The 17424-nt window shown below is 48.5% G+C and overlaps 1 non-coding gene across 1 annotated transcript; it reads right to left on the reverse strand.

The window, feature by feature from the left end:
- Positions 1-7550: 7550 nt before the first annotated feature.
- Positions 7551-7688, reverse strand: LOC114814897. Its single transcript, XR_003762693.1, has one exon. It is a non-coding gene; the product is annotated as a small nucleolar RNA SNORA7 (small nucleolar RNA).
- Positions 7689-17424: the final 9736 nt, after the last annotated feature.

Here is a 17424-nt window from a genome sequence, read left to right on the forward strand (position 1 = left end):
TGAGGCATGCAAGAAAGAAGGAGCGGAACCTCAAACCGTTAGTTCTGCCTCCCTTCTTTCTGGGACTCTCCTCACGCGCATCTTTCAGTCCTCCTCTCTCCTGATCTTCAAAGTCTTACTGAAATCTCATCTCCTCCGGGTGCCTCCCTTGATTAATCTTTCACCTTCCCCTTCTGCTACCTTCCTTACCACGACTCTGATACTTCCATGTAAGCACTCGGGGACTCACTTTCCCTCCACCCAATAAGGACACGATACATAAAATTTTGGTCGATGGGTTGACATTCCTTCTCTCCCCACCTTATCCCTGCAACGACAGAGCTCTGTCTCCTCTCCCGAAGCTACCTTCCATCCAACTGGATAAGATCCCTTTACCCAGAACCTTCCCCTGTGGAAGTCCTGACCCTGGAAAAATTCCATCTGGGACAGCCCTCCTCACCCACACCCTGCGGCGCCCGCCAGGAAATGACTTTAAAGCCACCTCAGCCGATCCATTCTTCAAGGGGGCGTTCGGCGTCAGGCTTGTAATAAAGTTGTCAGGGAAACCTTGAAGATCAGGAGGCAAGGCAATAAAGAGACCGGTTCTTACCGAACGACGGGGGAGGCGGCTTGTCCTCGCAGGTCACTAAATAATCGCCCTGGATAATGACAGAGCGTCGGTGGCAGTGGCAGGGGAATTTCGCCCCACATCTCAACTGCCTTCCTTTCATTTCCCCTCCTCGATTTCTCCCCTCCAAAATGCATAAATATGAATGTAAGTCATCAATTAGGATGGAAGATCCTGAGAGTCTTTCATCAACTTTTCATTTAAGCTGCTCCTGTTTCTGCCTTTCCTTTCTTTCATTCGTTTGGCCGGTAATTACCTGCATGAGGCTTATTTATATGTTTAATTCACTTTATGATTTCAGGTGCTTTCCTGCTCCCGCTAAGAAGTATCCCAGGGGCAGATATGATTGACATCTAAAAAGAGAGCTGGCTTCCGTTCAACCTCTCTCTCTACTCCCCAAGATGGCAAGGGAACCTTTGCTCAGGACCCCTCTGGACGGGAGAGTCCCTGAAAAATTAATGTTTTTGGTATCTCTCGTTTACTCTGGTCGCTGCTAGATTTTTTTTATGGTATCTGTCAAGTTTATACTAGGTGCCAGACACTGTACCGAGCACTGGGGTAGATACACGTTAATCGGATTAGACACGTTCCATCCAACATGGGGTTCACGGTCGTAATCTCCATTTTGCAGGTGAGGGAACTGGGGCACAGAGGAAGTGAAGTGACTCACCCAAGGTCATACAGCAGACCAGTGTGGAAGCAGGATTATAACCCGGATCTTTCTGACTCCCAGGCCTGTGGTCTATCCGGTAGGTCATCTCCTTCTCAGAGGGCTGTAAACCAAGCTGACCAAGACAAACTTCACTCTTGACTCTCCCACCTCCATCATCCACTCTGGAAATAATAATAATAATAATGTTGATATTTGTTAAGGGTTTACTATGTGCAGAGCACTGTTCTAAGCGCTGGGGGAGATACAGGGTCCCACGGGAGGCTCACAGTCTTCATCCCCATTTTACCGACGAGGTCGCTGAGGCCCAGAGAAGTGAAGTGACTTGCCCACAGTCACACAGCTGCCAAGCGGCAGAGCGGGGATTCGAACCCATGACCATCCCCTCTCCCTATGAATTATGTTGGTATTTGTTAAGCTCTTACTATGTGCAGAGCACTGTTCTAAGCGCTGGGGTAGACACAGGGGAATCAGGTTGTCCCACATGGGGCTCACGGTCTTAATCGCCATTTTACAGATGAGGGAGCTGAGGCACGGATAAGTGACTTGCCCGGGGTCACCCAGCAGACAAGTGGCAGAGCTGGGATTCGAACCCATGACCTCTGACTCCAAAGCCCGTGCTCTTTCCACTGAGCCACGCTGCTGCTCCGTTAATGCTTCTCCGTTCATGGTTAATGCAACCAACCACAGCTCAGCCCGCCATGAGAAGCAGCACGGCGAAGTAGACGGAGCCAGGGCCTGGGAGAAGGTCATGTTTTTTAATCCCGACTCCATCACCTGTTTGCAAGTCACTTCACTTCTCTTTGCCTCAGTTACCTCATCTGTAAAATGGGGATTGAGCCCCTGAGCCCCACGTGGAACGGGGACTGTGTCCAGCCCGATTTGCTGGCATCCGCCCCGGTCCTTAGTACGGTGCTTGGCACCCAGTAAGTTCTGAACAGATGCCATCGTTATTACTTAACAAATACCATTTTTAAAAAAGCATAACGTCACATGCGTCTCCTTGTCTGATAAGGAACGATTTCATTCTGGAAATTGAGAGGCTGGATGGTTTTGACATGTGTCCCCTTGGTGAGATGAGCCATATAAAATCCAGCACAAGGTCGTGGCTGTGAGGAACGTTTGTGCCTGTGACTGAGAGATACACTGCCCACGAGGCTGAGGTAACGAGACTTGCTTTTTCTCCCCGGGCTTCCTGCAGCTGGCACCTTCAGTGATCAATGCGCCCGGTAGCAATTTGCAGAATTAATGATTTGCTTTTTTCTAATTTCAGCCTTCCAGTCCATTCTTCACAGATTTGGAAGCGGAGCTCTGTGAGGCGTGCACTTCATTGTTATGACTTCTCTTTCATCTTTTCTCTCTCGTTCTGTTTGCCGAGGCGATGGCGGTGTTATTGATGGGTTCTGCTTCCAGATCCAATGGGATGAGCGCGGCTCCGAGGAGATTTTCGACTCGGTGAATTTTCTCCGTGAACGTCGGGGAGGGCTGGGCCGTTTTAAATAGAGGACGGTTTATTTCTCTGTTCGGCTGCCGGTAAATTGTCTGTCGGATGTCTCTCGCACGGTAGAGTGGACCTCACACAAGGTGGGGCAGCATGGCCTAAAGGAAAGAATAACAACAGTAATAATGTTGATATTTGTTAAGCGCTTACTATGTGCAGAGCACCGTTCTAAGCGCCGGGGTAGATACGGGGTAATCAGGTTGTCCCACTTGAGGCTCACAGTTAATCCCCATTTTACAGATGAGGGAACTGAGACACAGAGAAGTTAAGTGATTTGCCCACGGTCACACAGCTGAAGAGTGGCAGAGTCGGGATTCGAACCCATGACCTCTGGCTCCCAAGCGCGGGCTCTTTCCACTGAGCCACGCTGCTTGGGCCCAGGTCTCAGAAGACCTGGGTTCTAATCCCAGCTCCACCACTGGGTCTGCCATGTGACGTAGGGCAAGTCACTTCACTTCTCTGTACCCGAGTTACCTCATCTGAAAAATGAGGACCGAGACTGTGAGCCTCATGTGGGACAGGGTCTGTGTCCAACCCGAGTATCTTGTACCTACCCCGGCACTTAGAATAGTTCCTGGCACATAGTAAGCACTTAAATGCCATTATTATTATTATTCTCCGTGCCTCACTTACCTCGTCTCTAAAATGGAGATTATTAGTAATAACAGTAGTGGAGAGGACAAGCACTTCGAGGCCCAGATTTCTGGGGAGGTATGAAAGTTTCTGCTCACTGACAAGTCTGAGCCGAGACCCCTTCTCCACTCCAGCCAGAAGCCCACCTGACAACTTAGAAGCACTTGCGAACTCAGTTCAGATTCTTTCCTAAGGAAATCATGATCAACACCCCGGAATGTCTTTGTTGCCAGGGGCTTCTGAAGCCTATGTTGATGATGATGATAAAAATAATACTATTTGTTATGTGGCTTCTATGTGCAAAGCCCTCTAATAAGCACTGGGGTAGATACAAGGTAATCAGGCCCCCCATGGGGCTCACAGTCTAAGTAGGAGGGAAGGGAAGGAGGCGGGAGCAAGGATCTCTATTATGACCAGAGACCCCCAAGGTGAGGGAGAGCAGGAGCTGAAATCTTCCGTAATTCCCCGTCAGCCTCTCGTCACTCAGGTGACATTCACTACGATGCCAGGTTTTAAGACTCGGCGATTGTCTCTTCGATCAGTCAGTGGTGTTTATTGAGCAATACCGTGTATAGGGCACCGTGTTAAGCACCTGGGACGGTGTGATGCTACAGATCTGGCAGACATAGGAAACAACAGAGTTGGTAGCCACGTTTCCGGCCCACAAGGAGCTCTTCAATCAGGTAGCGGCCGATTCCTGGGGTTTGGGTGGAGCACCAGCTCCACTGAGTCGCCGCAGCTACCGAACTATCCTTCTGGCTCCTCGACCTAAGAAGGGGAGGGAATCAGCATGGCCTAGGCAACAGAGGATAGGCCTGGTAAAATGATGGCGGTTGTTAAGCGCTTACTAGGCGCAGAGCACCGTTCTAAGCGCTGGAGAGGATACAAGGTGATCGGGTTGTCCCACATGGGGCTCACGGTCTTCATCCCCCTTTTACAGCTGAGGTAACGGAGGCACAGAGAAGTTAAGTGAATTGCCCAAAGTCCCACAGCTGACAAGCGGCTGAGCCGGGATTCGAACCCATGACCTCTGACCCCCCAGCTCGTGCTCTTTCCACTGAGCCACGAGAGATCTGGTTTCTAATCTCTGTTCCGCCGCCTGTCTGCTGCCTGACCTGGGGCAAGTGGCTTCACTGCTCTGCATCTCCGTCACCTCGTCTCTAAAATGGGGATTAAGCCTGCGAGCCCCACGTGAGGAACGGACTGCATCCAGCTTGACCATCCGGTATCTACCCCACCGCTTAGTACAGTGCCTGGCACGTGGTAAGCGCTTAACAAGTACCATAGTTTAGTTTTTTAACTGCATCCAAGAGTGTGGTCTTTATCTGCTGTTCCCAAAAATCCCAGCGGGAGTGACTGGGTCGTGTCAAGTCCACACTTCCTCTCCCCAACACCGTATGGTTTCGAGTGGCTCGGTGGGAGCGACGTTTTTCGTTTCAGCAGTGTGAGAAACAATACCCCAAGTCCCATACTAGGCAAGGAATCACTGAGGGGGAAGAGTAAATAGTCTCGTGAATATTTTGAGAAATATTCAACCGGGACCAGATCCAGTCTGGGGATTTAGAAATAAAGGAATTGGGTGTGGAGAGGGTAGGCACTGGTTCTCTTCCAAGCAGAGTGAGTATTTAGAGAAGCAGCGTGGCTCGGTGGAGAGAGCACGGGCTTGGGAGTCAGAGGTCATAGGTTCGAATTCCGCCTCTGCCACCCTGTCAGCTGGGTGACTGTGGGCAAGTCACTTCACTTCTCTGGGCCTCAGTGACCTCATCTGTAAAATGGGGATGAAGACCGTGAGCCTCACGTGGGACAACCTGATGACCCCGTATCTCCCCCAGCGCTTAGAACGGTGCTCTGCACATAGTAAGCGCTTAACAGATACCGACATTATTATTATTTAAGTATTTCGCTATCAGGGTAGGTCACGGTTTAAGTGAGGAGAGTTTATGGCAGATGTTTGGAAGCGCTGAAAAGAGTAGCGATGTTTATTTCTCTTGGGAACGAGACATTTTAAAGAGGCCAACCTGGCGCTGATGGTTCTCAAGACATTCGAACCCCCGGCGCGGGGCGGCGAACTGCCCCAGGTGAAGCTGAGGCTCCCATTCCTCAAGGATGACGGGAGAAATATCTTTGAGCTCGACTCCAGATGATCTCAACCCTCTGACACGACCTGAGGTCTGAAAAGACTGTCTTGTCCTCCTACCTGCAAGTGATCAAAGTGTCCGTTTCCCTCACTATATACTGTGAGCTGCTCGAGGGCAGGGAATCTGTCTAGTAACACCACTGAATCCTCCCAATTGTTTAGCACGGTGTTCTGCACGTAGCAAGTGCTTGGTAAATACTACGGATCAATAGATTGTCCCAAATCTGAGGAGAAAAGCAATTCTCTAACAGTTCCCAGATCCTTAAACGGAAGCAGAGTGTCCTGACCCCCATTTTATCCCCATCAGAGGGCATTTCACTACCATAGAGCTGAATTCCTGACGATATTCGGGGGAATGTCGGTAATCGGTGACAACCAAATAAATCTTGAGGGAACTACAAATCTGCCACTTTAAAAGGAATTGAAGGAGTTTCTGAAGTGCCTAGTATTTCTTTCAATTATTCTTCATGTTCGTTAATGAAAAGAAATGATTAAAGCCCTCTCAGTCGATGTGTCACGGCTTTCCTTTGGAGTGCCTTTTTGAGGATTGGTACCTCATTTTGGAGGGCTACATAATATCGTCTGTTTCAAGTCAGGGGAATTCAGATTTCCAAAACCCCTGGAGTCACTTGAACGTTCAAGGGAAGATCACAGCGGTTATCCTCTATTGAAAAGGCTTTTCCAAGCATTTTTGATGGTATTCGTAAAGTGCTTACTATGTGCCAGGCACTGAGCAAAGCTCTGGGAGTGGGTAGCTACAAGACAATCAGGTGGGACACAGTCCCTGTCCCACAAGGGCAGTCTTTATTCCCATTTTTCAGCTGAGAGACTGAGGCACAGAGAAATGAAGTGACTTGACCAAGGTCACACAGCGGACAAGTGGCTGAGCTGAGATTAAAACCCATGTCTTTCTGACTCCCAGGCCCGTGCTCTCTCTACTAGGCCACGCTGCTTCCAACCCTGAAAAGTATCCCAAATGTATCCTGAAGAAAAAAGCTTATGGTCGAATCATTTGTTTTATTCTTTCTCATGTAGGTTAAGCCCTGATGTGGATTTAGGCCAGCTCAATACAGTGTGCTTTATGAGGAAACAGTCTTGCCTAGTGGAAAGAGCGTGAGCTTGGGAAGCAGAGGACCTGGATTCTAATCCCAGTCCTGCCATTTACCTGCTGTGCGACCTTAGGCAAGCCACTTAACTTCTCTGGACCTCCATTTCTTCAACTGTAAAATGCGGGTTCGTTCCTCCCTCCAACTTAGACTGTGAGCGTCACATGGGACTGTTTGGGGCCTGATTAATGTTCTCTATCCCAGAGCTTAGAATAGTGCTGACACATAGCAAGTGCTTAACGAATACTATAAAAAATAGGGATAAAATACCTGCTCTCCTTTCCTCTTAGAAGGATCGTATGTCTACCCTAGTACTTGTCTCGTATGAAGAACTCCCTCTCCCTCATAATAGAGATAACTGTGGTATTTGTTATGCATTTACTATGTACCAGGCACTGCACTAAGCAATGGGGTCCTGTCTTGTCTTATGCTGTCAAGTCATCTCCGACCCATAAACTGTGGTATTTGTTAAGCGCTTACTATGTGCAAAGCACTGTTCTAAGCGCTGGGGGATACGAGGTGATCAGGTTGTCCCATGTGGGGCTCACAGTTTTTTAATCCCCATTGGACAGATGAGGTAACTGAGGCCCAGAGAAGTCAAGTGACTTGCCCAAGGTCACCCAGCTGACTAGTGGCGGAGCCGGGATTAGAACCCGTGACCTCTGACTCCCAAGCCCGCGCTCTTTCCACTGAGCCACGCTGCTTCAGCGACTCGATGGACACGTCTATCCCAGCACACCCCATCTCCACCTGCAATCTTTCTGGTAGTGGATCCACAGAGTTTTCTTGGTAACAATACAAAAGTGACTTACCACTGCCTTCTTCCACACCGTGAACTTGATTCTCCGCCCTCGACTCTCTCCTATGCCGTTGCTGCCCAGCCCGGGTGAGTTCTGACTTGTAGCGGATTGCCTTCCACTCGCTAGCCACTGCCCAAGTTGGGAATGGAATGGGTATACCTCTGCTTGACTCTCCCTCCCATAGTTGGGACTGGTAGAGGACTGGAAACTCTCCAGGTGAGATCCTGAGAGGAAGATTGAGCTCCTACTTACCACAAAGTACCGTACTAAGATTTTGGATGAGTCTCCCTTAACAGGTAGACACAACCATCCCCCTCCAGGGGCTTCCGGTGGAACGATCCTCCCTTCGTCGTTGCCCGTGTACCTGGGTCTGGCCCCCTTAAGCGATCTGATACTCATCCCATCCCCAGTCCCACAGCACTTAAGCCCATACGCTTATTCTCTGCCGTTTCCCCTACCTGTAATTTATTTTAATGTAGTAATTAATAATTGTGGTGTTTGCTAAGATCCTACTATGTGCCAACCACTCTACTAAGTGCTCCGTCGGGTCCCACATGGGGCTCACTGTCCAAGTAGGAGGGAGAAAGGGGATTGAATCCTCATTTCGCAGATGAGGAACTGAGAACCAGATAAATTGAGTTGCCCAAGGTCACGCAGCAGACAAGTGGGTGAGCAGGGATTAGAACCCAAGTCCTTGGACTACCAGACTTACGCTTTATCCATGAGGCCACCCTGCTATTCCAATACCCGTCTCCCCCACTTGATGATGTTGGTATTTGTTAAGCGCTTACTATGTGCCGAGCACTGTTCTGAGCGCTGGGGTAGACACGGGGGAATCCGGTCGTCCCCCGTGGGGCTCACAGTCTTAATCCCCATTTTACAGATGAGGTAACTGAGGCACCGAGAAGTTAAGTGACTCGCCCAAAGTCACACAGCTGACAAGCGGCAGAGCTGGGATTCGAACCCATGACCTCTGACTCCAAAGCCACTTTCCACTGAGCCACGCTGCTTCACTTGGGTATAAGCTCCTTGAAAAAGGGATTGTGTCTACCAATTCTTTTATACTGTACTCTCCCAGGTGCTTAGTACAGTGCTCTGCACACAGTAAGCAGAGAGAAGCAGCTTGATCTAATGAAAGGAGCACAGCTCTGGAAATCAGAAGATGTGGGTTCCGACCCAGGTACTGTCACTAGTCTGCTGGGTGACCTTGGCCAAGTCACTTCATGCCTCTCTCCCTTAGTTTCCTCAACTGTACTCGTTGTCCCTCTTACTTAGACTGTGAGCTCCATGTGCAACAGGGACTGCATCCAACCCGATTAACCTGTGTCTATCCCAGCACTTGGCACGGTGCTGGACACACAAATGTGATGAAAAGAAGGTTGAGTCAGTGGGAAGCAAGGAATGCCGCATTCATTCAACAATAGTCCCTCTGAAGCCGAGGACCAAGTAATCTGTCTCGGGAAGAGATGGAGCTGAAAATTGGAGCTGAAATCTTCCCGGTTCTTCCCGAACTGACAGTGGGCATCCAGATTGAATCTGAGGCCACTGCAGTTGATTTCGGTCCCGTCCGTAATTCCACCGGGTGCTCGTCATATTCCGTCTCCCGGGGACGTGAAATATTTCCTGGAGAACAAAAGCTCATGACGAGGGTTTCTATTCAGGGATCCACGTGGAATGATGCAAAAAAAAAACAACCCCCCCCCCCCGTATTTTTCATAAACTCAACAACGCCCCAGCCCTAAGACAGGCTGAGGGGATGACTTAATAATTGTACCTTTCCCTCAGGCTGATGTCACAGTTACCCTTTTCCTTCAGCAGGTCTTGGCAAAGATCAGAGAGGGTAGAATGAAAGGCCAGAAAAGGATAGCTTCTGGGGCATTTTTGCAGTTTGTGGGTGGTCTCAGGAAGGGGCATGAGACGAGGAGGAGGAGAAAGAGAAGGAAGTGGATGAGGAGAAAAAGGAGTAGGAGGAAGAGGAAGATGAGGAGGAGGATGGGGAGGAAAAGGAGGAGGAGGAAGCCGGTGGCTTCTGGAGGAGGGCATGGGCCTGGGAGTCAGCAGGACCTGACTTCTAATCCTGGCTCTGCCACTTTTCTGCGGCGTGACGTTGGGCAAGTCGCTTAACTTCTCTGGGCCTCAGTTACCTCATCTGTAAAATGGAGATAAACACTGAGAACCCCGTGCAGGATACGGACCGTGTCCAATCTGATTAAATGGTACCTTCCCCAGTGCTTAATCCTTTCCCTGGCAAATAGCAAGCACTTAGCAAATACCATTAAAAAAAAGGGTGGGTGAATCCAATATTTAAAACCCAAATCTGCCTGGATTTCTGTACTTCCCCACCAGGGAACAACTTTGGCCACCAGAACCTTATACAAGTTTTCTTCTCTTCGGAATCCCACAAGCTTCTCTACAAAGAGCAGAGGAAATGGGGTCTCTAAGACTGGCCTCAGAGGCTTTCTGAGCTCCCAATAAAGCTTGAATCCATTTAATTTCTCTATTTTTTCTGTTTGTCTTTCCCCTTTAGAGTCTGAGCTCCTTGTGGGCAGGGTATAGGTCACTTCTTCGCTCTACACTTTTCAAACACTCGGTACAGTGCACTGCATCAAGAAAGCATTCAATAAATTCTACCATGAGGAGATCCAACTGGACTCCGCTGCCCCTTCTTCCGGAACCAGATGTTATTAAAACAACCCAGTCCTTTCTGATTTTTTTTTCTCCTTTAACCAGGGATGAATTGGATGAGTCCTGGAAGCAATGAAGCTAACGCAGAATGTTCCCAGTATTTGTTGATGGCTTTGATTTTGAGCAGCCTGCTACAACAGCAGGTAAGCAGTCCTGGAAAGAATTAATTGTCTCCTTACCTCTCTTACTTCCTTCCATTTAGAGGGAAGAAGGGTGGGGAGAGTGAAGAGAGAGCAAATGGGATGGGGAGGAAGAGAGAGTGAGAGGAAGAGAGAGCAAGTGGAAGAGATAGAGGGAGACAAAGCAAGAGAGAGAGAGAGAGGAGACAGAGAAAAGGAGAGAGAGAGAGAAAGGGAGAGGTGGGTGGTGGAAAGAAGTTTCATTTCTAAATAACATTCCAGTGGGTGCTCCTGCCTTGTTATCTTTCCTGGGCTCATTTCATTCTCTCTCCCCATTTAAATTTTTAACCACTATATTCCATCTGCTTCCACTGAGCTGAAATGTCCCTGAAAAGGGAGCCAAATCCCAGAGAGAATTGTCTCACAGAACTGTTTGCCCAATAAATGGAGATTTGTAAAATGGATTTTTTTACTTCCTTCAAAATTGTTGAAAGAAAGTAAGAGGTGTTTCAAGTGAATTCAGTGATTTTCGGGAGGTTGGCGTTGGAGGGAAACGGGGCGGGGGGGGGGGGGGGGGGGCTTGTCTCTTCCCTGGTGATCGGTGGAAAAGAAAAGCAGCATGACCTAAAAGAAAAACGTGGTGCTGCAAGTCAGGGATCCTTTGGACACTTGATATTAGCCCCACCCCTCAGCATCACAGCACCTAAGTACATACCTATAAATGATATGTTATAAATTACTTATTTATATTAATATCTGTCTCCTCCTCTAGACTGTAACTTTGTTGTGCGCAGGGACTTAGTACAGTGCTCTGCACGCAGTAAGCGATCAATAAATAGAATCGATGACGATGACGATGATAAGGATCCGAACTGTGGTCCTAGCTCTGCCACCGGCCTGTCGCGTGATCCTGAATCTACCCCGGGGCTCAGTACAGTGCCGGGCATATAGGGAGTCCTTGACAGATGGAGTAAACAAAACAAGCAAAATAACCTTGGGCAAGTCACTTAAAGTCTCTGGACCTCAGTTCCCTGAACTGCAAGATACAAATGAGACTTCTGTTCTCCCTACCTTTTAAAGGCTGTAGTCTGATCATGTTTTATCCTCTAGACTGGTAGCTCGCTGTGGGCAGGAGACGGGTCTTACAAATGTGTTATATTGTGCTCTCCCAAGCACTTAGTACAGAAGAGAAGCAGCATGGCATAGTGGATAGAGCACAGGTCTGGAGTTGGAAGGTCGGTCATTCATTCATTCAATAGTATTTATTGAGCGCTTACTATGTGCAGAGCCCCGTACTAAGCGCTTGGAGTGGACAAATCGACCATGGGTTCTAATCCTGACTCCGCCGCATAGCTGCTCTGTGACCTAAGCAAGTCACTTCACTTCTCGGTGCCTCGGTTACCTCTACTGTAAAATGGGGATGGAGACCGTGAGCCCCACGTGGGACGTGGATTGTGTCCAACCTCACTGTCTTGTTGTATCCACCCCCAGCGTATCGTACAGGTCCGGCAAGTAGTAAGTCCCTAACAAATGTCATATATAAAAAAAGCTGTACTGCCCCAGGTTGCTGCTATTTCAGATTTCATCTGAGTCCTGGGCTCCTTCTCCCCACTGTAATTTAGAGGGCCGGATGGAGAGGCGGCTCGCTCCAGAAACAATACAATTCTGACTTCCTGAGCCACTGTCAGACCTCCTCAAGAGAGTCTCTCCTCTTTCGTGTAAAGTAATTCGCTCGATGTATTGCTGCAAAGATCGGAGTTACTCAGATAGCACCTCTGAATAATAACCAAGACAGCGCCGAGATCCGGAGACCTGAGGTCCATTTCCATCGGTAATCTTTCTCTTTTTTTAAAAAAAAAAAAAATCACCCAATTATATCAAGTAGGTAGAGGGGTGAGGGTTTTTTTTTCCCCTTCTAGCCCAAGAATGCTGGTGTTTTGCTAAACCCTCCCAGCTGTGCTACAGAAGACGTTACCGCAGCTCGAATAATCCTGGTAAATCAGGGAGCCTCCACGCGTACTCGGAGGACTCTTCCGGCAGTTTTATGTAACTCATCGGAGGAGCAAATACGGAAGGAGTCTGGTTGGAGGGCCACTGGGAGGAAAGGTAAGAATGGATGTGTGTCTGGAGCTCAAAGAAGCCCAGGGTAAGGCTTCTTTGGGGAGGTAAAGGGGGAAGGAGAACTCAGATGGGGGGCATGGGTGGTGGTCAGTAAAATGACTTCCCTATTTTTCACTTTATAATTAATAATAATAATGTTGGTATCTGGTAAGCGCTTACTATGTGCAGAGCACTGTTCTAAGCGCTGGGGGAGATACAGGGTAATCGGGTTGTCCCACGTGAGGCTGGTGGTTAATCCCCATTTTTACAGATGAGGTAACTGAGGCACAGAGAAGTGACTGACACAGCTGACAAGTGGCAGAGCCGGGAGTCGAACCCATGGCCTCACACTCCGAAGCCCAGGCTCTTTCCACCGCGCACGCTGCTTCCCCTAATTATAACATGATGATAATTATGATAGGTGCTCATTGCGGGAAGGGAATGCGCCCACCGAGTCTGCTGTATTGAACTCTTCCAAGCACTTAGTACAGTGCTCCGTATATAGTAAGTGCTCAATAAATGCGATCAAGCAGTTACGTGCTAAGCACTGTACCGAGTTCTGGCGTTGGCATAAGATTGGCAGCTTGGACACCGTCCCCGTCCCCCAACGGACAGAAGCAGCATGGCCTAGTGGGAAGAGCACAGACTTTGGAGTCGGCGGACCTGGGTTCTAATCCCAGTTCTGCCTCTTGCCTGCTGTGAGACCTTGGGCACGTCACTTCGGTTCTCCAGGCCTCAGTTTCCTCATCTGCAAATGGGGATTAAGAATGTGAGCGCCACAAGGGACAGGGACTCTGTCCAACCTAATTATCTTGTACCTACCCCAGTGTTTAGTAGAGTGCTTAATAAATACCACAGTTATTATTATGGGGTTCACCCGCTCTGCTTCCCCGGGGGACACCCTGGGTGAGTAGGCCCGTGGCTCAGTGGAAAGAGCCCGGGCTTTGGAGTCGGGGTCATGAGTTCGAATCCCAGCTCTGCCACTTGTCAGCTGTGTGACTGTGGGCAAGTCACTTAACTCCTCTGTGCCTCAGTTACCTCATCTGTAAAATGGGGATGAAGACTGTGAGCCCCACGTGGGACGACCTGATGCCCCTGTGTCTATCCCGGCGCTTCGAACAATGCTCTGCACATAGTAAGCGCTTAACAAATACCAACATAATAATAATTAGGCCCGCGGTTATTTGTGAGGCTCGATTAGAATGCTGCTGGTCACCCTGAATACAAGAAAATGCTAACTAGCACTAGGCAAGAGCATTAGGGATGGAAGACCTGATCATTAGCCTCTATCCATGAGTGATTTGCTGGGTGGTGTTGAGTCATCCCGGTCTTCAGTTCCTCCTTCGAAAACCAGAAATACAAAAGTCCTCACCTCCCACCTGGCATCCCGGCCCCTGGAGATTTCCAACTGGAAAATTCACTCTCACACTCGGAAATAAAGGTATTAAGAGGAACTGGGGCAGGCCGTTACGACGATGATCGTATTTGTTAAGCGCTCACTGTGCGCCAAGCACCGTTCCGAGCGCTGGAGTAGATACAAGGTAATCGGGTTGTCCCACGTGGGGCTCACGGTCTTCATCCTTATTTTACAGATGAGGTAATGGAGGCACAGGGAAGTGAAGTGACTTGCCCAAAGTCACACAGCCGACCAGTGGCAGATCCGGGATTAGAACCCACGACCTCTGACTCCCCAGCCCGGGCTCTTTCCACTAAGCCACCCTGCTTCTCAAGCAGTTATTCAAGGGGCAGGTCAGAGGTGGAATTCAAATTAATGACTCTTGGGGAGGATAGAGAGTGATGGTGCTGTAAATGGTATTTGTAAAGTGCTTCCTATGTGCCAGACACTGTACTAAGCGCTGAGTAGATACAAGTTAAGCTGGGGCTCACAATCTTAATCTTCATTTGACAGATGAGGGAACTGAGGCACAGAGAAGTGAAGAGACTGGCCCAAAATCACCCAGCAGGCAGGTGGAGGAGCCAAGGTTAGAACCCACGTTCTTCTGACCCCCAGGGCCCGTGATCTATCCAGTAGGCCATGCTGCTTCTCAAAAGTTTCAGAAAATAAGATGATTTATAAAGGACTGGAGTTTGTTGGAGTGATTGAAGATGAGGCATTTTTGCTTTCAATTCAGTACCGTTTCCCTTGAGGAAGACTCCCTTACTAGTTCATCAGCTCCTTAAGGGGAGGGACTGTGTCGACTGAGTCTATTGTACTCTCCCCAGTGCTTAGTAGAGTGCTCTGCATAGACGAAGGACTCATTAAATACTACTATTTGGTCGACTGACCCAAGAGTCACTTAATCCTGACCCTCGGTTTCCTCATCTGTGAAATGGGTGTCTCCATTCCAGACAACACAAGGAGGATGCAGGAAACGCGAGAAGAATGGATGAGAGCAGTGGAGCAGCAGGATGACTCAGTGGAAAGAGAATGAGCCTGGGAGTCAGAAGGACCTGAGTTCTAATCCCGCTTTCACACTTGTCTGCTCTGTGACCTTGGGCAAGTTACTTCACTTCCCAGTGCCTCAGTTACCTCAACTGTAACATGGGGTTTAACATTGGGAGCCTTAAGTGGGATAGGGACTGTGTCCAACTTGAGTATCTTAGAGCTACACCAGCGCTTAGTACGGTTCCTGGGGCATAGTAAGGGCTTAAGAAAAACCATCAAAAAAAAATAGGATACCCGAACAAGTGCTCCATGGTGAGCAGAGACCGGGTAACCTTGGAAAGGGAGAAGAGAGGAAACTTTTTAAAGACCTAATAAGCTCGTCGAACAGTGGAGTTTGAGCTGTCTCAACTATCCTAGCGTTGGACAGTTGAGACAGCTGAAGGAGACCGATCGGTTTAGCAGGCAGTGATCAGAAATGGGGGGGGGGTGGGATACTAAAGGAAAACACCCATCCCGTGGGTAGCAATTGAATATATAAGGCAGGGGACAATGGGTAAGGACAGAGAAGGCGCCGAAAGGATTATCGCTTACGCGTTATTTTTATCATTCTTCCAGTGCACGGGACAGCGCTTGATACATAGTAAGCACTTAAACACAATAATTCATTTAATCGTATTTATTGAGCGCTTACTGTGTGCAGAGCTCCGTACTAAGCACTTGGGAAGTACAGTCTGGCAACAAATAGAGACAATCCCTACCCAACAACGGGTTCGCAATAATGATTATCATCTGTCACAGATTCTGGTAAAATCACCTTCGCGCCCAAAGGCTAGCCGTAGAAAAACCAAGTAGACAAGAGGGCACGTCTGGCAGGAGGGAGGGAAATGCACAGAGGGGGTTATGGTGAGAGAGTAGAATGAGATCGGGAGGGGAAAGGTCATTTCGATGTACGAGGGCAGGCAAGGTGAATGGAGTTGGATTCTACTCCAAAGATGAGTAGAGAGGAATAATAAGAAAAGGGAAGAGCGATGTATATGCTGAAGATGAAGTGGATTGTACTTTTTGTGGGATAAATAGCCTGAAACCTAGAACCTTGGGTATCTTCTCCCGGGGCGCCCCTACCAGAAACACTGAGGGTGATTTAGAGCTTGAGGCAATCCATCTGCAATCGGCTGCATCCACGGATCAACCAAAGCAGTTCTCTAATAATAATAATAATTGTGGTGGTAAGAGCTTACAGTAATGCCAAGGATTCCACTAAGTTATAGGGTAGATAAAAGATATTCTGATCGTCTGCAGTCCCTGTTCCATATAGGATGAGTAGTAGGTGCTCACACAATAGCGTTGGTGTTGCGGTTGAAAAGCAAGGTGCGTTTGAGTAATTGGAAAACGGGTGCAGGCTAACACAGAGGCTCGTTCCGAATAGGTGCCTGAAAGGAAACAGTTACGTGAGGAGAGGAGGCAATGATGAGGGGAGAGGAAAGACCATCAGGGGTGTATGCAGAGGTAGAACTTATAATTTGGGGTTAAACCAGAGTATTCTATACCTTTAGAGCAAGTGAAGGAATGATGTTTCTCTCACCCCTTGGAATTGCAGTGAGGAGCTTAATGGAATGGATGTATTATGTAGAGATTTAGGGTCCTAACAGAACAAGATTTGGGACCGTGATTTTGGGGGCCAGATTCAGGGGATGATCCTTCTTAGACCTCTCAGAATGACAGAGTTGCCGATACTCTCCTAAATGGGTTGCGTTATTAAAGTTCAGCAGAGTCTTTCATATTGCACTTTAAGGGACTGGGATATTCGTGGCCAGAAATACTGATCTTAAAATAAAAACAAAAACCCAAAACCCCGCTGACTGTTTCAGATCTATTTAATTTACCTGCCTGGTTTCCATTAATAAACTCTCCCTTTGGATGGCAAAATTAATATTTGATGTGTTCTCTGTGTGTGTACGTGTGGGGTTCGAACTGAACCTGCCCTTCCGTCACACTGTTACTTCAAGCCTGCGGCATACATGCCTTTTGCTTTAATATTTCTCCTCCTTCTAACCTGCTATTTCAAAACCATGTACATTTCCCTCACCTCATCTTCTACGATCAGAGTTTCCTAAACTGTGCACCCATTCTTCAGAGCGATTCAAGGACATTCTCTGCTCAGTAGTGAATACCAGCATCAAAAGAATACTAAAATCGAAGTGGGGGAATTGCCCGAAAGGCAATTTTTCACCGTGTCGGCTACGGTTCTTGAGCATGTGACCGAGCAAAAGAATGGATTGCCTTTCTTTTGTTTTAGGACAGGGTGGACGGGAGAAGGATTTGTCTTCTAGGGGTTCCTCACTTGCCGTTCTGGCTCTTTCATGGACTGTGTTCCATGGACAGAGAACACTGGCATGTGTGCACCTCGGTTTCCCCACCTGCAAAATGGGGAACAACCCATCCCCTCTCTCAGGACGGTGTGAGGAAAAATGAAGCTATGAGACCTGTGACTCTGGCCCTCCCCTCTAGCCACTGTCACTTCCTAGGCCTTCTGGAGCGGAGTATAGTCTGAAAACTCCACTGTAGACTATAAGCACGCTGTGGGCAGAAATCCCATCTACCGACGCTGTTGCATTATACATTCCCAAGCATCTAGTACGGTATTCTGCAAACAGTAACACTCAATAAATACCTTCTGTTG

Source organism: Ornithorhynchus anatinus, chromosome 10 (genome assembly GCF_004115215.2).
Source record: "Ornithorhynchus anatinus isolate Pmale09 chromosome 10, mOrnAna1.pri.v4, whole genome shotgun sequence".
In the NCBI taxonomy this organism is placed as follows: Eukaryota; Metazoa; Chordata; class Mammalia; order Monotremata; family Ornithorhynchidae; genus Ornithorhynchus; species Ornithorhynchus anatinus.